Raw genomic sequence first — 24,573 nt, forward strand, 5'->3', positions numbered from 1 at the left:
CTGGGATTCCTTGACTTGTGCATTCTAGGACAATGCTTCTTTCCACAAGGTGTGGATGTTGGAAAGGGACTTCTGTCCCCAGGCTTGTACTTACGCTCTCTCTCACTCTCTTCCCCACCACAGAAGGCCAGCTCAGCTCCACTGTCAGTCCAGCCTGGCAATCCTGCCTGGCTCGAGTAAGAGAGCTACTCTCTCATTCTCTGCCATGAGTAGTACACACCCTGTCCACTCTCCTAAAACTTCTGGCCTACACCCTCCTGTTTCCCCAGAGGATTAAAGCCAGAAGGAAATCCCCTCACACATCCTGCCGCCACCATCCCAGCCCCCTCGGAACCCTCCCCACCTCCTCGTCCACTATTATAGCAGATGAGTTGCCCGCTCCCAGCCAAAGCTGGTACCGCTTGTCCCAGACTTACCCCATTTACGTCTTCAGTATCTACCTCCTGAATAGAGCTTTCCCATCTACCCTTTAAAACTTAAAATCTTTAAATCTTAAGAACAATCTTCTCGCTGGGCACAGTGGCTCACACCTGTAGTCCCAGCTACTTGGGAGGCTGAGGTGGGAGATCACTCGAGGGACTACCAGGCTGTGGCGAGTTATGACCCGGCTACTGCTGCACTCTAGCCTGGGCGACAGAGAGGGACCCTTTTTTTTCTCTTAAACAAACAAAACCAACAATCTTTGCTTGACATTTTCCCAGATACTGCCAAATTTCAAAAAATACTCTAGATACTTCAAAGCCAAACTTCTCAAAAAACACAAAAGAAAATCCCAAAGCCATTTTCTCATTCCTCCCTCAACCTGGTCCAACTTCAGTGGTAACCACCACGATGCTAAATCCAAACGATATTTTTCAGTCCTCATTGCCGTCGCAGGTATGAGACCTCTGTGACCACTTCCTCCTGGACTTTTTTTCTTTTACGGAGTCTTGCTCTGTCACCCAGGCTGGAGTGCAGTGGTGCAATTTCAGCTCACTGCAAGCACTGCCTCCCGGGTTCACGCCATTCTCCTGCCTTAGCCTCATGAGTAGCTGGGACTACAGGCATCCGCTATTTTTTTTGTATTTTTCTTAGTAGAGACGGGGTTTCACCGTGTTAGCCAGGATGGTCTCGATCTCCTGACCTTGCGATCCGCCCGCCTCGGCCTCCCAAAGTGCTGGGATTACAGGCGTGAACCACTGCGCCCGGCCACTGGACTTTTTTTTAAGCTTTGAGACACAGTCCCTGTCTCACACAATTCACCCACTTAAAATGTACAATTCAGTGGTTCTTGGTATACTCAGACATACGTGCAGTCATCACCATGGTTAATTTTAGAACACTTTTATTAGCTTTTTTTGTTCCTTTCCTTAATACTGCCCCCTCCCCACCCAGTCACAGGCAACCACTCATCTATTTTCTGTCTCTATGGATTTCCCTATTCTGGACATTTCATGTGAATTCAATCATATCATTGGTGCCTTTTACGACTGGCTTCTTTCACTTTGTGTGATGTTTTCAAGGTTCATCCACGTTGTTGCATGTTTCAGTACTCCATTCCTTTTGTTTTTTCTTCTTTTTTTTTTAGACAGAGTTTCACTCTTGTTACTCAGGCTGGAGTGCAATGCTGTGATCTCGGCTCACTGTAACCTCTGCCTCTCAGGTTCAAGCGATTCTCTTGCCTCAGCCTCCTGAGTAGCTGGGACTACAGGCACACGCCACTACGCCTGGCTAATTTTTGTATTTTTTAGTAGAGACGGGGTTTCACCATGTTGGCCAGGCTGATCTCGAACTCCTGACCTCAGGTGATCCTCCCGCCTTGGCCTCCCAAAGTGCTGGGATTACAGGCGTGAGCCACCACACCCAGCCTCCATTCCTTTTTATGGGTGAACAGTGCTCCACTGTATAGGCCAGCCACAGTTTATCCATCCATTCTACTGATGAACATTTGGCTTGTTTTCACTTTTTAGCTATTATGAATATTGCTATGAGCATTTATGTAGTTAGCCTTTGGCATCCCCAGGGGATTGGATCTAGGTCTCCTGCAAAAACCAAAATCTGAGGATGCTCAAGTCCCTTATATAAAAAAATGGTGCAGTATTTGCATATAACCTAAACACTTCCTCTGGTATACTTTACAAATCATCTCTAGGTTTCTTATCATACCTAAACAGTGTAAATGCTATGTAAATAGTTGTTAGACTATATATATCAACAATATGTATATTGTTTTAAGCTTTGTATTATTTTTATTTTATTTTATTTTTTATTTTTTTTTTTCTTCCAAATATTTTTGGCCCGCAGTTGGTTGGACCCTCCCCTGCAAATGTGGAGCACCAACTACACAAGTTTTTGTATAGATGTATGTTTTCCTTTCTCTTGGGTATATATACTTAGGAGTAGAATTGCTGGGTTATATAATAACTGCAGGTTTAATCATTTGAGGAACTGTCAGATTGTTGTCCAGAGCAGGTGTACCATTTTATAATCCCACCAGCAGTGTATGAGGGTTCTAATTTCTCCGTACGGTCACCATTTATTATTTGATCTGCTGATTCCAGCCACCCAGTAAGTATGAAGTGAGATTTTATTGTGGTTTGAGTTTGTATCTCCCTGATGACTAATGATGTTAAGCATCTTTGCATGTGCTTATTGGCCATTTGTATCTCTTCCTTGGAGAAATGTTTTTCAAATTTTTGCTGATTTTTAAACTGCGGATTGTGTCTTTTTATTATCTAGTTGTGAGAATTCTTTAAAAAAAAATTTTTTTTTTTTTTGAGATAGAGTCTTACTCTGTAGCCCAGGCTGGAATGCAGTGGCATGATCTCAGCTCACTGCCACCTCTGCATCCTGGGTTCAAGCGATTCTCCTGTCTCAGCCCCCCAAGTACCTGGGATTACAGGCATGCGCTACCACACCTGACTAATTTTTGTATTTTTAGTAGAGATGGGGTTTCACCATGTTGGCCAGGCTGGTCTCGAACTCCTAGCCTCAAGTGATCTGCCCGCCTCGGCCCCCCAAAGTGCTGGGATTACACGCGTGAGACACTGTTCCTGGCCTACATTTTTTTTTTTTTTTTTAAGAGACAAGATTTGGCTTGGCTCTGTAACTCAGGCTGGAGTGCAGTGCCACAGTCATAGCTTACTGTAACTTCAAACTCCTAGGCTCAAGTGGTCCTCCCGCTTCAGCCTCCCAAGTAATCAGGACTACCACAGCTGGCTAATTTTCAAATTTTTTGTAGAGACAGGGTCTTGCCATACTGCCCAGGCTGATCTTGAACTCCTCCTAGTGATCCTCCTGCCTTGGCCTCCCAAAGCACTGGGATTACAGGGATGAGCAACTTTGCCCAGCCTAGTTTTCAGAACTCTTTACATATTCTAGATACAAGTCCTTTTATATATATATGTGTGTGTCTGTGTATGTGTGTGTATATATATGTGTATATATATGCATATATATGTATATACATGATTTGAAAATATTTTCTTCCATTCTGTGGGCTGTCTTCTCACTTTCTTGAGGGTATCCACTTCTTCCTGGATGACTTTTCCCTTTCCTATTACATTCCCCTGCTCCTCCCACCCCTCTTCCACCTCTTCTTCTATGTGCCTATGTGTTACTTTATGTATAAATACATACTTAAAAAAATACATAGTAGCACATTCTCATGGTTCCACATCTTTCTTTAGCAGAACAATTTTTAGAAAATGAAACTATAGCCTTTATATGGATCTTATCAGTTTTTGTACCAATATTCTGTTCCAAGATCCAATCCAGGATTCCACAGGGTACTTGGTCACCCAGTCTCCTTAGCATTTACAATTCATGACAATCCCTCGACCTTTCTTTATCCTTCATCATCTTAACACTTCTGAAGCGACTAGTCAACATTTTGGAGAACGTCCTCCAGTTTGGGTTGTTTGATGTTCTCACTGATTATACTGAGGTTATATGTTTTGACAAGAATACCACGGAGGTGATATACCTTCCCCAGGGCATTATATCTGAGGACACACATGATACCAAGTTTTCTTGTTCCTGGTGATGTTTTAACCTCATCACTTGGTTAGGCAGTATCTATTAATTGGTTTCTCCATTGTAAAGTCACTGTTTTTCCTTTTGTAATTAATATTTTGGGGGGCAATACTTTGCGACTATGCAAATATCCTATTTCTCCTTAAATTTTCACCCGGCAATTTTTAACCAAAATCAGTGGATCTTGCTTGTAGCAATTACTATGGTGTTCTAAAACATAATTTTCAATTTCCTATCTTCCTTCTATATTTATTAATTGCAAGTTTTCTATAAGGAAGAACTGTCCCTTCATCCCATTTAATCATGTATTTATATTGGTATGGACGAACTGGATATATATTTTTTTAATTTAATTAAAAAAAAATTTTTTTTTTGAGACAGAGTCTTGCTCTGTCGCCCAGGCTGGAGTGCAGTGGCACAATCTCGGCTCACTGCAAGCTCCGCCTCCCCGGTTCACATCATTCTCCGGCCTCAGCCTCCTGAGTAGCTGGGACAACAAGCACCCACCACCACGCTTGGCTAATTGTTTTGTATTTTTAGCAGAGACGGGATTTCACCGTGTTAGCCAGGATGGTCTCGATCTCCTGACCTCGTGATCCACCCGCCTCGGCCTCCCAAAGTGCTGGGATTACAGGCGTGAGCCACCACGCCCGGCCTGGATATTTATTTAATCTTTGGGTTATAATCCAATACTATCATCACATTTCATTGCTCAAATTCCAGCTATGGCCATTGGCCATTGAGAATCTTTCAGGCTGGGTCCTCCTTCCAACATGCTTCCTTTTTTTTTTTTTCCTTTTTTTTTTAGACAAGTCTTGTCCTGTCGCCCAGGCTGGAGGGCAGTGGTGTGATCTCGGCTCAAGCGATTCTCATGCCTCAGCCTCCTGAGTAGCTGGGACCACAGGTGTGTGCCACTACACCTGGCTAATTTTTATGTTTTTAGTAGAGATGGGGTTTCACCATGTTGGCCAGGCTGGTCTCGAACTCCTGACCTCAAGTGCTCCACCCACCTGGGCCTCCCAAAGTGCTGGGATTACAGGCATAAGTCACCACACTCAGCCAGTGCTTCCTTTTTTTTTCTTTCTTTCTTTTTCAAGCACTCTCTTGCCGTAAGATGTTCCTGGCTTATCTTGTATTTTCCTTGCCACAACCACTTTTCCAAGGAGCTCCACCTTAGCAACCTTCTAAAACTATAAATCTGATTGTGTTCTTCCCACTTCAAATCTTCCCACGACCTCCTACTGCTTTTGGGACCGACCAAAGCCCTCAACACAACCCTCGAAGCCCTGCCTTTGTCTGGCCCCTGAGCAACTCTTTGGACAAGCTTTCTTGGACTCATGCAGCCTCACTGTTCTATCTTCTTCAAGTGCCTCCTGCAGGATCAGTATTTCCAAATGCAATGCAGCCTGTTCTTGAACATTCCATGTGAAGAGGAGGGGACTCCCCATACTGTTAAAAGGGGAGCTCCCCCAGGAGAGGCTCTTGCTTGTATTTCTGCACTCCCTGCCACACCCTCTGCCAGTGTACCACTCCTACCAACCAGACCAGGCCCTGAGCCACCCTGCCCCCTGCAGAACTGGTGATCTCCTTTCATTCTCGCCAGAAAAAAGGTTAGAAAGAAGGGACAGTAGACCATCCTGGCTAACACGGTGAAATCCCATCTCTACTTAAAAAATACAAAAAACTAGCCGGGCGAGGTGGCGGGCGCCTGTAGTCCCAGCTACTCGGGAGGCTGAGGCAGGAGAATGGTGTAAACTCGGAAGGCGGAGCTTGCAGTGAGCTGAGATCCGGCCCCTGCACTCCAGCCTGGGCGACAGAGCGAGACTCCGTCTCAAAAAAAAAAAAAAAAAAAAAAAAAAGAAAGAAAGAAGGGACAGCTAAGAACATACCTAGGCTCATCAGGTTCCCCGAAAGACCCCTAACTACCCTCCACCAAATGGCTATTAAGGCCCACAGGACAAACCATACTGAGGGGTGAGGAAGAGACATTTTCAGATTTGTCCCTGACCCTTTCAAAGTTCTCAACCCTCTCAAAAAAAGAAAAAAAAAAAGCCAGAAGCGGTGGCTCACACCTGTAATCCCAACACTTTGGGAGGCCAAGGTGGGCAGATTAAGAGGTCAGGAGTTTGAGTCCAGCCTGAACAACATGGTGAAACCCTGTCTTTACTAAAAATACAAACATTAGCCGGGCGTGGTGGCGAGCGCCTGTGATCCCAGCTACTTGGGAGGCTGAGGCAGGAGAATTGCTTGAACCCGGAAGGCAGAAGTTGTGATGAGCCAAAATCGCGCCACTGCACTCCAGCCTGGGTGAGTGACAGGGAGAGTCCGTCTCAAAAAAAAAAAAAAAAAAAAAAAAAAGTTCTCAACCCACTCTTAGGACTCAGTGACTCTCTCTGGCAAATAGTACTAACCTATTCATTCTACAGATATTTCTGGACTGACAAACTCACTAGGAAACGCATTGCCTGGGTATATAGCTGGGGGCAATTCAGAGAAGGGTCAGCTCTTGGGCTTCTGGGAGCTTTCAGTCTATAGGGGACATAAGACATGCAAGAAAAAAAATCAGCAGCCTTTCTATATGTTAACAATGAACTACCTAAAAAAGTACAAAATAATAAAATATTCCAGAATAAGTTTAACCAAGGAGATGAAGGATCTCTACACTAAAAACTATAAAACACTGATAAAAGAAATTGACATGAATAACTGGAAAGATGTCCCATGTCAGGGATTGGAATAATTAATATTTTTTAAATGTCCATAAATACCCAAAGCAATCTACAGATTCAATGCAATCCCTATCAAGTTATCAATTATATTTTTCAAAGAAATAGGAAAAAAATCCTAAAACTCATATGGAACCGTGAAAGACCCCAAATAGCCAAAGCAATATATCTGACAAAAGAATTACTTTGATAGAGTAAATAATAGAGGTTAAAATCCTCTTATTTCTGGAATATAGGAATTGAACCTACCCCTGAGAATCCAAAATTCTCCGTGCTACCTATCACACCACATCCTAGAGTAAAGCCAGGTAAATAAGCTTAGCAAAAGTTTGTTCTTGAGCAAAAGAACAAACTTGGAGACATCACAGTACCTGATTTGAAGAACCTACTACAAAGCTATAGTAATCAAAATAGCATGGTACTGGCATAAAAACAGACACTAGACGAATGGTTCAGAATAGAGAGACCAGAAATAAATCCACATGTTTACAGTTAATTAACCGCTGACAAAGATGCCAAGAACACACAACAGGGAAAGGACAGTCTCCTTAGTAATTAGTGTTGAGAAAACTGGATCTTCACATGCAGAAGAGTAAAATTAGATTAGACCCTCATCTCACACCGTATACAAAAATCAACTAAAAATCTATTAAAAACTTAAACCTGGCCGGTCGCAGTGCTCATGTCTATCATCCTAGCACTATGGGAGGCCAAGGCAGGCAGATCACTTGAGGTCAGAAGTTTGAGACCAGCCTGGGCAACGTGGTGAAACCTCCTCTCTACTAAAAATACAAAAATTAGCTGGGTGTGGTGGCGCATGCCTGTAATTCCAGCTACTTGGGAGGCAGAGGTACAGGAATCTCTTGAACCCAGGAGGTAATGGAGGTTGTAGTAAGCTGAAATCTCACTGCTGCACTCTGGCCTGGGTTACAGAGCAAGACTCTGTCTTGAAAAAAACAAAACAAAACCTTAAACCTGACCAGAAACTGTAAAACTACTAGAAGAAAATAAAATATAGGGGAAAGACTCCATGACATTGGTCTGGGCAATGACTTTTTGGATATGACCCCAAAAGCACAGGCAACAAAGGGGATTACATCAAACTAAAAAGCTTCTGCAGAGCAAAGGAAACAGCAGATTAAAGAGACAATCAACAAAATAGTAGAAAATATTTGTAAACCACACATCTCATTCACTCAGGCGGGAGTGCAGGCTGGTTGCAGTGGTACAATTATGGCTTACTGTAACCTCAAACTCCTGGGCTCAGCTGATCCTCTCACTTCAGCCTCCCGAGTAGCTGGGACTATAGGCATGCATCACCATGTCCAACTAATTTTTTGGATTTTTTTTTTTGTAGAGACAAGGTTTGACCATGTTGCCCAGGCTGGTCTCGAACTCCTGGGCTCAAGCAATCTGCCTGCCTCAGCCTCCCAAAGTGCTGGGATTATAGGCATGAGCCACCGTGCAGAGCCCGACATTTCTTAAAAGACATACAAATGGCCAGTGGGTATATGAAAAAATGCTCAATATCACAAATCATCAGGGAAATGTAAATTTAAACCACAATGAGATATTACTTCACACATTTAGAATATTATAAAAAAGACAAAATAATAAGTGTTGGCAAGGATGTGGAGAAAAGGGAACCCTTGTACACCATTGGAGGGAATATAAATTAGTATAGCCACTATGGTAAACAGTATGGAAGTTTCTAAAAAAACTTAAAATAGGCCAGACCAAGTGGCTCACACCTATAATCTTAACACTTTGGGAGGCCAAGGCAGGAGGATCACTTGAGGCCAGGAGTTCAAGACCAGCCTAGATAACACAACAAGACCCTGTATTAAAAAAAAAAAAAAAAGAAAGAAAAAAAAAAAGGCTGGGCGCGGTGGCTCACGCCTGTAATCCCAGCACTTTGGGAGGCCGAGGTGGGCGGATCTCAAAGTCAGGAGATTGAGACCATTCTGGCTACATGGTAAAACCCCATCTCTACTAAAACTACAAAAAATTAGCCGGGCATGGTGGCGGGCGCCTCTAGTCCCAGCTACTTGGGAGGCTGAGGCAGGAGAATTGCTTGAACCCTGGAGGCAGAGCTTGCAGTGAGCTGAGATTGCGCCATTGCACTCCAGCCTGGGCGACAGGGCAAGACTCCATCTCAAAAAAAAAAAAAAAAAAAATTAAAAACCGTTAAATGGAACTACCATTAAATCAGGATGTTAAAGAGATATCTGCACTCCCATGTTTATTCATTGTAGTCAAGATATGGAACCAACCTAAGTATCCATCAGTAGATGAATGGATAAGGAAAAGATGCTATATACACATAATAGGACACTATTCAGCCCTAAAAAAGGAGGAAATCCTGTCATTTGTAACAACATGGATGAATTTGGAGAACACTATGTTATGTGAAATAAGCCAGGCACAGAAAAATACCACATGATCTCACTTATATATGGATTCTAAAAAGTTGAATGCGTAGAAGCAGAGGATTGCTTGAGCCCAGGAGTTCAGGACCGGTCTGGGCAACATAGCAAGACTCTGCCTCAAGGGAAAAAAAGAAAACAGACATGTGGATAGATAGCTGTACTATGAAGGAAGTTTCATAAGAGGAGTCTGTTGAAGAACTTTAAAAATCAGGAAAGAAATATTGGAGTTTTTCAGAATTGGAGACATCAAGTGAACAGAAGGTAAAGACAGGTGGGGTTTACATACAATGAAAAGGGAAGGGTGTCATTCCACACAGAAGGAAGGGCAGAAACAGAAGTGAGGAGGCAGAAACCTCTGGGTGTATATGGAACCAGAATGACTCAGTGCTGCTGGATCTAAGGACATTTGAAGGTGATTGTTTCCTGCTCCCCGGCCCATGCCAACAACTAACTCCTCTCCTATCCCCTGGCAGAATTAGGGAGTTGCATCTTTTCAATATCCTGGGCATAACCAGAGACACATGCTGGGTCCCACAGGAAGAACCAAGGCAGAGAGGCTCCTGGAGGTGATGGCGAAGGTGATGGCAGAGCTGACCACTGACACATCAGCTATTAGTATTTTCTCCCAGGTCTGAGACAATAGGGCCTGGGAGGCTGCACCTGCAGGGGGAGGAGAGCTGGGCAGATACGCTTCCAGCTCCTAGTGCCCATCCCCTAAACTTTATCTCCTGGCTTTTTTTTTTTTTTTTCTTTTTTGAGATGGAGTTTTGCTCTGTCACCCAGGCTGGAAGGCAGTGGCGTGATCTTGGCTTACGGCAACCTCCACCTCCCAGGTTCAAGCGATTCTCCTGCTTCAGCTTCCCAAGTAGCTGGGACTACAGGCGTGTGCCACCACGCCTGGCTAATTTTTGTATTTTTAGTAGAGACCGTGTTTCACTGCGTTAGCCAGGATGATCTCGATCTCCTAACCTTGTGATCCACCCACCTCAGCCTCCCAAAGTGCTGGGATTACGGGCATGAGCAACTGCGCCCAGCCCCCCAATCTCCTGGCTTCTTTCTACAACAAGAATAGGCTCTGGCCAGCCAATATGCCTTCTGCATTCAAGCAACTCCAGTGCTCAGCTAGTGGGCACCATCCAGCCAGAGCCCAGAGGTGACACCCCAAGCTGCCAGCTCTGGGCTGGGAGGAGAAAACAGCTCTGGTTCGCCCACAAGCCCCCACTAGGCTCTGCTCTTGTTTGTGATCACAAACAGGAGGCAGGCTTTTGGGATTCTGCTCCTGAGATTCATGCAGCCAAACCACATGACCCTAGGTGAAGCTGGCACCCCACTGGGCCTCAGTTTCCTTCCTGTAAAATGGGGGTCAGCCCTCTGACTCCTCTCCCCTGCAGGGCACAGGAGAGAAGAATATCCCATCTAGAGAAGGACTGCAGCTGAGAAGCCAGGTCCCTTGTGCGGGATAGGGGTGGGGTAAGGAGCTCCGCAGGGCCTTCAGGGATAAACTGCTGGCTTTGATGCTGCCTTGCTCCTTCAAGGCCTGCAGGCTTCCCAGGAAAGCAGTGGGGGAGGAGAGAGGAAGGGGTGGCAAAGCCAAGAGTTTTAGCCTTCTTCTAGGCTGGAGGACAGGAAGTGAGGTGCTGTCTACAGAGGAAGTGAGAAGCAAACCCCCATCCCCACCCCCCAACTTCCCCTCAGCCTGGAGTGGAAAGAAAGGCTCCAGCTTCAGGAGCCTGCAGGCTCACAGCTGGGGAAATAGAAGGTGATGCAATGTGGGTAGGGTAAGAGGAATGATCAGCACCATCTGGAAGAGAAGAGGGTCTCCTGTCTTGGGCACAATAATACTCAAGGGACCCAGGACATCCCACAGACTGGGGGAGTGGGGAGAAGAGAAGCCACTCAAGCCAAGTTGAAAAAGCCAGTATTCCAGGCCACGTGGTACCCACATCTGCAGTCCTGGCCTGACTCCTGCTCCCAGCATGTGTGCCATGTCATGCGCCTCAGCACGGGCCACCCCCAGCACTAGGTGGGGCAAGCCCTCGGAGCACTTGCTCTTATAGCACGTGTCCTTTCTTTTTTTTTTTTTTTTTTTTTTTTTTGAGACGGAGTCTCGCTGTGTCGCCCAGGCTGGAGTGCAGTGGCCGGATCTCAGCTCACTGCAAGCTCCGCCTCCCGGGTTTTTACGCCATTCTCCTGCCTCAGCCTCCCGAGTAGCCGGGACTACAGGCGCCCGCCACCTCGCCCGGCTAGTTTTTCGTATTTTTTAGTAGAGACGGGGTTTCACCGTGTTAGCCAGGATGGTCTCGAACTCCTGACCTCGTGATCCGCCCGTCTCGGCCTCCCAAAGTGCTGGGATTACAGGCTTGAGCCACCGCGCCCGGCCATTAGCACGTGTCCTTTCTTTGCAACCCTTATCACGGCTATAATTATAAAACTGTTTAATTACTTGATTAACGTGGACTTTTTTGATCACCACTTATCCCTAGAGATCAGCACAGCACCTGGCACACAGTAAATTCTAAATAATCTGCTGGCTGAATAAATAGGCCGCTCATACAGCTTGAGAATTCCTCAGAGGCCAGTTTGGCCTGAATCCTGACATCTGAATGAAGTTCGGTATACAAAGGTGAATGAACACTGCTCATGACTTGGGGCCAACTGGAGAACCCTGGGATGAGTGGTCAAGGCCAGTGCTATGGTCTGAATGTTTGTATCCCCGCAAATCCACATGTTGAAATCCTAATACCCAAGGTAATGCTATCGCGGGGCAGCAGGGCAGTGGTGCTTTGGGACGTAAATAGGTCATGGAGGTGGAGCCCTCATGAAGGGGATTAGTGCTCTTATGAAAAGGGGCCTGGTGAGATTCCTCACCCCTTCCACCATGTGAGGACACAATAAGAAGCCTCTGTCCAGGAATCAGAAAGCTGGCCCTCACCAGACACCAAATCTGCCCTTGCCTTCACCTTGGACTTCCCAGCCTCTAGAGCTGTGAGAAATAAATTTCTGTTGTCTCTAAGCTGCCTAGCTTATGGTATGTTGTTATAGAAGCTCAAACAGACTAAGACAGCCAGAAACGGGAGAGCTGACATAGGTGGTAGGAGAAATCCAGGCACACCCAGGTACTGCTAATAGGTGAGGCAACAAATACAGTAGACTACGCTGTATTTTGGGTAAGAATGAAAAAAAAGAATATATATTTGTGTGTGTTTGGTATTGTGTAAGGAAACTCAAGGGATATATGATAAACTAATAAATGATTATGGGGGAAAAGGGGATGGAGGTGGGAGTGAGATTTTTTTTTTTTTTTTTTGAGACAGGGTCTTACTGTTGCCTAGGCTGGAATGCGGTAGCTCAATCTCTGCTCACTGCAACCTCTGCCTCCTGGGTTCAAGTGATCCTCCCACCTCAGCCTCCCCAGTAGCTGGGACTATAGGTGCACACCACCACGCCTGGCTAATTTTTATATTTTTTGGTAGAGACGAGGTTTCACCGTCTTAGTTAGGCTGGTCTCGAACTCCTAACCTCAAGTGACCCACCCACCTTGGCCTCCCACAGTGCTGGGCATGAGCCACAGTGCCCAGCAGAGATTTCAATTTTCAAATTATATTTATAAAACCTGGTGAAAAAAGAAAACAAAACTGCAAAAAATATTAGAAGTAATCAAACTATTCAACAAGTTGATTTCTAAAGCTCCTCCCAGCTGTGGCATCCACCCTCTTCCAGGCCCCTAGGACAAGGGAGCAGGTGAGGCGGCCAGTCAGATGAATGTGGGGGCTCCAACCCAGGGTTGCTGATGCCTTCACATCCTTTCTTCTCCAGCCATCTTGCCCTGGGTTAGCAGAGAGGCCCTCCTAACCCCAGGCTGTGGTGTGGGAATAGTAACACCACTCTTCAGAAGTTGGTCATGGGCACTTCTACCTGGGTAAGAGTTGGGTTTATTCTAGGTCGCTCAGAAGGGGGACAGTCTGGTCAGGGGCAGAGGCAGAGGGCAGGGGAAAGTTTGGGGCCAGTGGGGTAAATGGCTCCTGGAAGTGCCTGGTGCTGCTGTGGGCAGGTTCTGGGGGTGTCTGAACAGATCCTTGTACAGAAGGGCCGATTATAGCTCCCACATCAAGCCAGCTGGGAGTGAGGTAAATCAGCCCCTGGGAACTGCAACTGCTGAGAACCCCAGAGACACACCCTGGGAGTTCCAGGGCCCCTCACAGCCCTGCCTAGAAAAACCTTGACCACTGGCCTACCAGAGAGTCTATGGGCAGGGACAATTTCAGGCTGAACTACATGAGAGTGAGGAGGCATGCAGACCACAGGTTCTAAGCAGCACCTGTCACTCAAGCCCTGCAGGCAACAACAGGAGCAGCAGAATGGGGTCTTCTCTCCTTTAAGACATCTATACTTGAAAAAAAAAAAAAGCATAGTGAATACTGGAGAATTCCCAGAGTTCAAGGACCAGCATAAGGTACAGGGTGCTGTGTCTGACTGGGCTCTTCTCAGCAGCTGCTGGGTTTTAGAAATCGGTAATAACAGCAACAATAATTCACCTTAATAACAGCCTGGCCTCCTCTTTCATCTGCGTAACTCCCAGAGCTGGGAAAATGGTAATTATCGAGCAGGTGCCACACCCCAATGGTGATGCATAATTAATCCAGGAACACTGGCTGGGAAACTGAGGCCCAAGGAGAAGGATTTCCCCTCGCAGAGAGCTACAGACACAGGTGCCAAGGGCTGCTGGGCGGAGGGAGGTGAGGGTGCCAGTTCCACACCTGTAGTGTTTTGGGAAGGTGCTGAAGACAGGGGCACTCATTCCAGAGTCCTCCAGACTTGGGTTTGGGGAGAAGGTGAAGAAAGACCCAGATATGTGTCCCAAGCCCCCTCCTAGGCTGTGGCAGGGCCTGGTGAGTAGCCCTGGCTGGAAGTCAAGGCCTCTGTTCTTGAGCCCATGGCCTACCCTCCCAGAGTATCACAAAGCAGGCTGACAGCTGCCTCAGGCACCTCCACATCTCTACAGTATGCCCAGGTGCCACAGGGTAAGCGAGCGCAGCCCTCCGAACAGCCCCACGCCACAGGCATAGTCCATGAAGTGGGAGTGGGGAGCACCTTACAGCCAGGTAGGCAGATCAGATCAAGAAGAGTGAAGAAATGGGGGAGACTGCTTCTTGGGAACCCCAGCCCATCTCTGAAGCCCCCTTGCATCCTTGGTACTGATCCTAAAATAAAGAGATCCTTCCTACAGCAAGGCCTGTCTGGCCAGTGCTGTAGAAACCTGCCAGGGAGGTCCAGTTGGCGTATGCCCTCTAAGAGGGCAGAGGACGGTGGGCAAAGCATCCTAAGAGACCAAAGACCTTTTCCCACTGTGTCCACAGAGGGAACCTGTAGAGACTCAAACTAGAAGGGAAGGGTAAACAAAGATGGAGGCATTGCATATGCAGGTCCATCCACAGCCTGCTGCGTGCCTGGTACTGTGACAGATGCCAGGACAGAAAAAAATCTAAGTTCCCGAGAAACCACAAGAGCCAAGACAGGCAGCAACCAATGACCTTGTCCTCCAACCCTCCAGGTCAGTGTCTGGGGGAAAATATTATGGGTCTTGTTCTCAGGGATTTGAAGCTGTTTTTCCTCAGCATGTTACAAAGCTGACCAGAGCCCCTGGGCGGTCCTGCGATAACACTCTGACTCTCCGAGGGCCCAGCTTTCTGCTATCTCAGGTTCAAGAACTGGCCCTCTTTGCTTTAAATCCAGCCAGGCTACCTCATGCATAAAACATTAAGGCAGAATGGGACCATGTGAAACTACAGAGCAGAATCAGGAGGCCTGCCTCTGACACTCACCACCGCATGAATCACTTCCCGCTCTGGACTTCAGTTTCCCCATTTTTAACATGAGGGCGTTGGACTAGACTGTCTCTAGGATTCCTTCCAACCTATGCTCTGTGTTGTTTTGATGTAGTGGCAGATCCCAGATTGATTTACATAAATTTGCATGTTCAATCAGAAATCCCAAACTCCAAGTATAGAAAATCCAATCAGTCCATTAATGCAGCCAGACTGGGGCTCGGGGAACCTGCCAGGTTTGGGTGAGGGTTGTTGAAGGAGACGGTGGGAGCGGTGTTGAATTGGGGGAGGGGCTGAGAAGCAGGGGCTAGAAAGGGCACTTGTTTTGAGAGATGCAGCTCCGGTGACTCAGGCATGATGGGGTCAGGGACCCCACTTCGGCTGTCAAGCAAGGGCCCTTTCTCCTCCTGCTTCTAACGGGGCCTCTGGCTGGCCAGCCTCAGAGCCACACCCCAAGAGGGAACAGCAGCCTCTGCCTAGTAACAGCTGCATCCTTCAGTCTGACAGGGACTCCAGCATTAGCCACTTTCTGGGAAACTGACCTCCCTGGGAGCTTCCATTATCCATTCCAAGGGCTCACAGCAGTAAGGAAGGCTTCCTTGGGGTTTACCCTAAACACCTCCTGCTGCAGCTTCACCCTCATAGGCAGCAGGGCCCAGGGCAGAGGGCTTCCCAGGCCCAGGAGAGCCAGCAGAGGGAAAAGCAATGCAGGGAGAATGTGCCCCTACATGAGCAAACCCAGGGCTTCCTTAACCACCACCTCTCCTTCAACATTCCCCTTCAACTGGGAGACCGAGGATGAAAACAAACAAGAAGAACTTCAAGACCTCTTGGGCTGGAAAGCAAGTCCCAACCTGGAGAGCCCAACTCCTGACGAAGTCCTACCCCCAGGAGGGAAGGGGCTGGGAAAGGTGGGGTGGGTGCAGTTTCTCCTCACTGCTGCCACTGGCTGGTTTGGCAGGGCCTGGGAGGCTGGCTGGGCTGGATGAGGGCAGTGGGGAAGATTCCTTAGCCCCTTGCCTGGGACCTGGGGATGTGAGTACAGTAGTGAGGTGGGCAGGGCTGGGGATGGGATGGGCAAAAGCAGTGGGGCCCTCCTTGCCCTCCTCCTATAAGAGGGCGGGTGGGTGAGTGTGTTGTGCTCCCTGGCCCAGATCCTAAAACAAGTCCCAACAGCTGAGACGTAAACTGTCTCCTGGGAATCTGCTTACCCTGCTGGCCCTTGGCTGCCTCCTCCTCTCTCAGCTCCTCTTCAAAGGGCCAGGATGTCTCACCACAGGCGTGATGGGTGGGCCAAACCCAAGCCAGCAGGAGTTCATATCCCAAGGCACCAGGGGTGTGTGGGACAAGGTCTACTCTCAGGCATAGAATAAGGGAATCTGTTCTCTCTACGCAGGGTTCTAATCCTAAGTAATTGCAATTTAAAGCACACCCAACACTTTAGCTCCCTCTAAATGGGACCATTCTGCCAGAGGACCTTTCTCCCCTATAGATTCACCCATCAGTGAAACCATTCAATGTCAAAAAGTGGACGGGAATATTAGAGCTATCTAGTCCAACTACTGAATTTTAAAGATGGGGAAACTGAGCCCCAGAGAGCAAACTGTCTCGGCCAAGGTCATACAGCAAGCTAGGAAAAGTAGGGACCAGAGCTTCTGACTCTGTCTTTATTGATACCAGCTTGGTCCCCAAACACTTAGGTCTTCACCGGCCTATCATGAAGATCTTTCTTCCCTGCCAACCACGGCACCTGCCCCTCCAGGTCCTCACTCTTTTCCTGAGGGCCAGAGCTGGAGAAAGATGCCACCTCATGCACAGACCATAGCCTTTGAAAACAAGCTTGAACTTGGGAATATCTCCCCGGACAGGAATACACACGGTTTCTTTGGGATAGGAAACCCACTAACTCCAGGTTGTTTTTAGGAAGATGGGGGGACCAATTTGAGAAGTGAATTCCTGTCACACAAGGAGTCTCAGAGAGCCAGATGGCGTAATGTCTGCAAGGGAGGGTCTGCAACAAGGCAAATGGGCTATGTTCATTTTCCCCAAAAGTACTGACCATAAACCGGTTAGGCATTGACACCCTGTTTACCGCTCCCCAGGACCACCCCTGCCCGGGCTACTTCCTCTGGCTGACCACTGTGCTTAAGAAGGAGGACCCATGAAGGAGCGGGAGAAGTCGGAGGGAGGGATTGCCTCTACAGCCAGAGAACTCCTTAGCCCAAGATCCCTAGCTCCTCAGCAAGGCAGGCCTTTAAGAAGTAGCAGCTGGAGAGACTAGGTAGACTGGGCTGATCCAGCCCTGGGATGCCTGGAAAACTAGGCCTGTGGGAGGCGAGGGCCCTCTGTGCCCTTGGGGCCATGCCAGGACTGGAGACAACGCGGGGCCTTGGGCCCAGGACAAGGAGAGGGGAGCTAGGATCCGGGCAGCCGCTTTCTTAGTTGGGCTAAGCCAGGGGAGCGTCGGGCACAGATGAATTCTCTGCATTCTTCTGGCACCGCAGCCAGCACCCTGAGGGCCTTTTCTGCAGGCGCTGCCCTGTCCCTGCTCCCTGCCCAACCAACCCTCCTCCCTCCCTTAGCTTCTCTTCAGCTTGCAGCCCGCCAGGTCCTTCCTCCTTCCCGCAGCCCCTCAAAGCCTCTGAAGGGCTGTTCTCTAGGAGACCCGCTCTTTCCGCCTCTCCCCGCCTTCCTCAGGCCCTACCGCCCCAGGCCACGGGGACTGGAAGGAGTGCGAAAGGGAGCCCCAGGCTCGTCTCCGCGCCTGCGCTTTGGGGAGAGAGCCCCTCCCCCCGCAATAACCCGGCACCGCTAAGCGGCACCCGGACGGTGGGATGCGGGTTGGGTGGGGTGGGCAGCTGGGGCAAGGTCAGTGCTTTCAAAGAGGGAGGGGAGCCCGGCCCCCGGAACATCCCCCACTCCCGAAAGTTTCCCTTCCGGGGCCACTGAGTGTGCGCGAGGATGGCGCGGGGGGCGGGAGGGGGTGGGGTGGGGGTGCACAGAGTCTCAGCCGGACCCCCGAGGAGGGTGCAGCTGGAGGGAGGGACGGAGGGGCGGGCAGTATGGTTTGGGCAGGAAGCCGCGACGCCCTCTCCGACCCTGTACTGCCACGAGAGCCTTACCCTCTACACCCCACTTCCCCCGGCACGGAGCTACAGATCCCCCCCGCACTCGCCGCTCTTTCAATCTCAAGTAGACCCAGAACTCACCGAAATCAGGTGTTGAGCTGGGCCAGGGCAGGCCGGATCCGCCAGGTCCATGGCCGCGGCTGGGGGCGGGGGGCAGAGAAAGGGGGGTGCCGGAGCCGCCTCCTGATGTCAAGGCTTTAAAGGGGCCGGAGAGCCCCGCCCCTGGCTCTGACCCCGCCTCCCTCCCCCCTAGCAGCCAATCCACATTCACCCTGGATGCGCGCCCCTCCCAGCCCCCTCCAGATGTTCCCAGGACGCCAGCTAAGTCTGCCCGGCCGGCGCGCGCCGCTTCCGCTCTGGTGGGAAGGACCTCCCTTCCCCCTCTGTAGAAACACTTTCTCCAGGCCCGGCCGGGCTTGGTAAACCTCAGCCGTGCCTGGGTAGAGGACGCCGGGCTGGGCCGAGCGGGGGTGGAATGAGGGCGTCTAGAACAGAGAAAACTAAGTAGATGCGCGCGGACCCACAGGCATGCGCGTTTGCTTCTGTGGGGCTGGGCGTGCACGTGTATGTGTGGTTGTGAGCGTCGGTGTTTGTCATTTGCCTTCCTGCATACGTGTTGGGTGTAAATCCATAGGGAAAGTCTTGAGTGCCTCTTTGGCCTTAAATGCTCCCGCCTCTCTCTTCCTGATCCAGGATAGGGTCGTCCCCCCAGTAATCTGGAAAACAGTGATAGGAACAGGCTCCGCTCATCGACAAGCAGTGCTGGCCGTTTCCTCACTGGTTTGGGAGGGAAGGCTGAGCAGAAAAAGGATACAACCTTCTTCTCAACCACTTGCTATCTCGGTGGGCATAAGGAAAAGCAAACAGCCCATCCAGGCCCCTGCAGAGCCTCAGAGCTTTCAATATCATTCCCATTAGTCCTTAATTAAACACTTACTTGCCCTTGCCTAAATACCGTATAAACCTCACAACCTGCATTGTAGTGACTGCCCCAGAAATGTAGGTTCTCAACTGGGTTCTGCAGGGAAATACGAAGGAATCCCTAGGCACCGTCTCTGCCTACTTCATTAAAATTTCTTTTGTTGTGAGTATACAAAGGAGGCAGCTTAGAGTATCATATTAGTCCAATAAAGGAACATAAAAAGGGAATTTAGAGTGCTCAGATTGGCTAGGATTAGGAGTTCTTTTCTGAAGGAGGCTTATTTAAACACGGGATTTGAAGGGCAGAGAGAACTTGAGTAGGGTCCAGGCAGGGTAAAGGCCACAAGGAGACTCAGATAGGAAAGAACAAATTATCTGCATAGGACCGTGAGCAGATCACTGTGGTATGCTGGGAAGTGGGAGAAGTTAATGGAAGAGGTTTCCTACGGAGGAGAGCAGAATAAGGATACGGATGTGACAAGGCATAAGATAAGTCATTTTGGGTTCTTGAGCATAGAGGTAGCTTGATGAAAAGAGTGCCCAAGGACAGCTATTACTGGAACCTAAAAGATGTCTTGATGGTTACTCCCACCAACTTTTTCATTTTTTTTGCTTAAAAAATATTTTATTCTGGTTGGGCACCGTGGCTCACGCCTGTAATCCCAGCACTTTGGGAGGCCAAGGCAGGCGGATCACAAGGTCAGGAGATAGAAACCATCCTGGCCAACATGGTGAAACCCCCGTCTCTACTAAAAATACAAAAACTAGCCAGGTGTGGTGGCGCACACTTGTAATACCAGCTGCTTGGGAGGCTGAGGCAGGAGAATCACCTGAAATCAGAAGGCAGAGGTTGCAGTGAGCAGAGATTGTGCCACTGCACTCCAGCCTGGGTGACAGAGTGAGACTTTTTTCTTTTCTCTGAGATGGAGTCTCACTCTGTCCCAGGTTGGATGGAGTGCAGTGGCACAATCTCTGCTCACTGCAACCTCTGCCTTCTGATTTCAGGTGATTCTCCTGCCTCAGCCTCCCAAGCAGCTGGTATTACAAGTGTGCGCCACCACACCTGGCTAGTTTTTGTATTTTTAGTAGAGACGGGGGTTTCACCATGTTGGCCAGGATGGTTTCTATCTCCTGACCTCAGGTGATTTGCCCACCTTGGCCTCCCAAAGCGCTAGGATTACAGATATAAGCCACCGTGCCCAGCCCTTAAACTATTCTTAACATGCAATAAAATGCACACATCTTAGGTGCTTTGTTTGGTGAATTTCAAAATATAAACCTATGTAATTAACACCCAAAACAAGATACTGAACCACCACCCTAGAAAGTTCCCTCATGCCCCTTTATAGTTGATCACCCCACACCCACCACCACCCTTCCCTGGCAACTTCCTGAATTATAGCACCATAGATTTGTCTGCATTTGTATTTCACATATATGGAACTTTACAGTATGTACTTGTGTCTGTATGCTTTAGCTTAGTAATGTTTTTGAGATCCATCCATGTGTATCAGTAATCTGTTCTTTTTTATTGCTGAGTAATATTCCATCACATGAATATATCACAATGTGTTTATCCATTCTTCAATTGATGGATATTTGGTATTTCCAGTTGGGGTTATGGTGAATATGGCTGCTATTAACATTCTGGTGCAAATATTATCATAGACATGTTTTCATTTCTCCTTTTCACCTTATTTCTTGATGATAATGGCATCTTCAGAAGCCTACAGCATTGTGAATTCTTATTCAATCATCTAACATTTATTGAATAGGGATCAGTGGGCTAGTTCTGGGATTACAACACAAAGTAGACATGGTCCTTTCCTCAAAGGGCTTGAAAGTCCAATAAAACTCCATGTACCTGTTGTATTCCTAATATTGCCTTGTATTCCTAATTCTGCCTTGAGGTAGAAAACCTTAAAAGTCTGCCAGGCATTTCTAACTACTTTTGGATGTTTCCAAATAACTGAATTATTGGAAGTAAACAGAACATCAAGATGATAATTTACTTTTTTTTTTTTTTTTCTTTTTTGAGACAGAGTCTCACTCTGTCACCCAGGCTGGAATGCAGTGGCACAATCTCGGCTCACTGAAGTTCTGCCTCCCAAGAGGCAATTCTCTTGCCTCTTGCAATTCTCAAGCAATTCTTCTGCCTCAGCCTCCCAAGTAGCAGAGATTACAGGTGGGTGCCACCACATCCAGCTAATTTTTGTATTTTTAGTAGAAATGAGGTTTCACCAAGTTGTCCAGGCTGGTTTTGAACTACTGACCTCAAGTGATCTGCCCCCTTCAGCCTCCCAAAGTGCTGGGATTACAAGCGTGAGCCTCCGCGCCCAGCCAATATTTTACTTTTCATTTAGATGTTTACCCTTGTTTAGTAAATACAGCCAGAACATCTGTATTTGTCAGAGCAAGCACCTGTGCTCCTTCCTTAAAGGCTATTGTGCATGTGATAATTTTGGCATTCAGATTTTGGCAGATTCTCTATGCTTCACAAACCTTCATCCTCACTGACAGGGGTTGAAAGAAGTGTAACTACTATTGCTCCAAGATCCCTTTCAGTCTTTTGATGAGACTTAAGACTCTTTCATTCCTTAGTGCTATTATTTGCATAAATTAAAAATTACACAGAAGTCCCAAAGTTTGTTCTTCACTCTTATATCACTAATCATATATTGTTATTTACTTGAGTCGTCTGTGTAACAAAACAGGCTAGGCCTCTTAGGTCTCTGGTAGCTGCAAGCTGTTACTACTGGTTTAGTAACAAACCAGTTTGGTGGTATTGTCTAACTATGCATGTAGTGCTGATGCCTGATAGATGGATTGTCAGAGAGAACCACCCTGTCACTGCTAACATCAGTACTTTGAATGGGGTTCCCTGCTTTAATACTATGTGGTCATTCATTTAATGTTGGAGCATCTTCAATTCTCAGAGGTTGAAACTGTAGCCATTTAGCCATTGGCTGACAAACTGACTCTAGTTTAGAACTCCTGGCAACAGGAGATAGTCAGGTTGGTATCTAGCCTCTCAAAACATTTTTTCTTTTTTTTTTTTTTCTCTAGATTGGGTCTTGCTGTGTCACCCAGATTGGAGTGCAGTGGTGTGATCACAGCTCACTGCAGCCTTGACTTCTAGGCTCAAGTGAGCCCCCACCAACTAGCTGGGACTACAAGTGCACTCCACCATACCCAGCTAATTTTTTCATTTTTTGTAGAGACAGGGTCTCACTGTATGCTCAGGCTGGTCTTGAACTCCTGAGATCAAGCGATCCTCCCACTGTGGCCTCCCAAAGTGCTGGGATTATAGATGTGAGCTACCATGCCTGACCTCAAAACATTTTTATAATATGGCTGTTTTCCAGACAGATGAACTCTGAGTGCAATCTCAATGTCTTTCCTGATCAGTAATAGGAAGAAAGAAGCTGTTGTATAATGTTTGGTCCACTTGCTGTATAGGAATAGATCTTTACTGCTACATGTACATAATTCTCTACGGGACAGTCATGTTCCTTGGATTCTGACAGCATTGCCAGTATGTGCTTTGAAACCTCCTACCTGGCACAGATATGATGAATCTGCTCATATCCTTGAACCTCTTGTTCATCACTTTTCATCATTCGAACATCTTTATTGAATCTATATGCTAAGCACTGTACATAAAGTATTAGATAACTTGTACAGAGTTCATGTGGGGTATGATAAACAATGAGACTGGAAAGGTAAGCAGTGGGTAGACCATCCTTTATCCTAAGAGCAGTGTAGACTTTGAATGGTTTTAAGCAGGAGGGTAGCATAGTCAGATTTGCATTTTAGATCAGTGTGGTTGCAGTGTGGAGGATAGAGAGAGCAAGACTGAAGTCAGGGGGGCCAGGCAAGGTTTTTGTAGTACCTGAGGAGAAAAATGAGAAATGATGTGGTCTGGACTAGGAAAGTGATAGTGGTGATGGGGAGGATGTTGAAATCCCCAAGGGGCATCCAAGCAGAAACGTCTCTCCAACTCGTCAGAACTTCCCAACTGTGTGCCTCAGGAAGAGGTTAAGGTGGTGCTGCATATTGGGCTTCACAATTCTCAGGGCAGCACAAGCTTCCTGAGTCAGAGAGCAATCTTGGTTATGCCAGATTGCATCATCCAGCACATAAAACACCATCGTTTTCTATGTGTGTACTGACATGGAAAAGGTTGGGAAGCACTGCTGTAGGCTGTGGGATAAATAATTCTGAAGCTCAGGAGAGGAATTGGGATGATAGATAAGAGATTTGTGAGTCCTCAGAACATTGGTGGTTACTGAAGTCATGGAGTTGAGGAGATCATGCAAGTAGAGAAAAGAAAAGCTGGAGCAGAACCCCAAGGAACATCAACATTAGAGGGGGGTCTCCAGAGAAGGAGAAAGAAAACTGAATGAACATTGTCACCAGAACCCAAGAAAGGGATTTCCAAAAAAAAAGACCAAATACAGTCAGTCCTTCTTATTGGTGACTTCCACATCCATGCACTCAATCAACCTCAGATCAGAAAAATAAACAAACAAAAAAACTACATCTCTCTGAAGACTAGATCAGCAAAAAAAAAAAAAAAAAAAAAAAAACTACAGCAATAAAAATGCAAAATTTTAAAAATTTAGGCTGGGCGCAGTGGCTCACGCCTGTAATCCCAGCTCTTTAGGAGGCCGAGGCGGGTGGATCACGAGGTCAGGAGATTGAGACCATCCTGGCTAATACGGTGAAACACTGCCTCTACTAAAAATATAAAAAATTAGCGGGGCGAGGTGGTGGGCGCCTGTAGTCCCACTACTCAGGAGGCTGAGGCAGGAGAATGGCATGCACCCGGGAGGTGGAGCTTGCAGTGAGCCGAGGTCGCGCCACTGCACTCCAGCCTGGGCGACAGAGCGAGACTCCGTCTTAAAAAAAAAATTAGTTTAACTATTTGCATAGTATTTACATAATATTACATATTATAAGTAATCTAGAGATGATTTAAAATATATAGGGGAATACCCCTAGGTCATTTGCAAATACTACACCATTTTATGTAAGGGACTTAAGCATCCTTTGATTTTTGTATCCTTGTGGGTCCTGGAACCAATTCCCCATGAATAGGAAGAGATGATTTTTTTGGCTGAGTAGGGAGAGACATCCCTACTCTCTCCCTACTCTCTCCCCATTTTTTTGGCTCAGTAGGGAGAGACATCCCTACTGACTCTGGCCACTTGTCATTGGAGACTTTGATAAAACCAGATTTTATTTGTTTATTTAAACAAAGATGGGGTCTCACTCCATTGCCCAGGCTGTTCTCAAACTCCTGGGCTCAAGCAGTCCTCCCATCTTGGCCTTCCAAAATGCTGGGATTACAGGCGTGAGCCACCCCGCCCAACCTGGCAAAACCAGATTCTGAAGGATTGAGAAAAATGTACAAAGGAAGGAATGGAGACAGGAGGTGTTTAAAACTTTTTGGCTGGGCGCAGTGGCTCACACCTGTAATTCCAGCACTTTGGGGAGGACGAGGTGGGTGGATCACCTGAGGTCAGGA

At 47.5% G+C, this 24,573-nt stretch overlaps 1 protein-coding gene across 3 annotated transcripts in view; it reads right to left on the reverse strand.

The window, feature by feature from the left end:
* The window catches only part of NCKAP5L (NCK associated protein 5 like), a 38,718-nt gene extending 20,424 nt beyond the window's left edge, over positions 1–18,294 (reverse strand). For all 3 annotated transcript variants that reach the window (XM_005570788.5, XM_015430892.4, XM_005570787.5), the window contains exon 1: positions 18,204–18,294. The gene's annotated coding sequence lies outside the window, so the exon portion shown is untranslated. The remainder of the gene's footprint in view (positions 1–18,203) is intronic.
* Positions 18,295–24,573: the final 6,279 nt, after the last annotated feature.

Source organism: Macaca fascicularis, chromosome 11 (assembly GCF_037993035.2).
Source record: "Macaca fascicularis isolate 582-1 chromosome 11, T2T-MFA8v1.1".
NCBI lineage: Eukaryota > Metazoa > Chordata > Mammalia > Primates > Cercopithecidae > Macaca > Macaca fascicularis.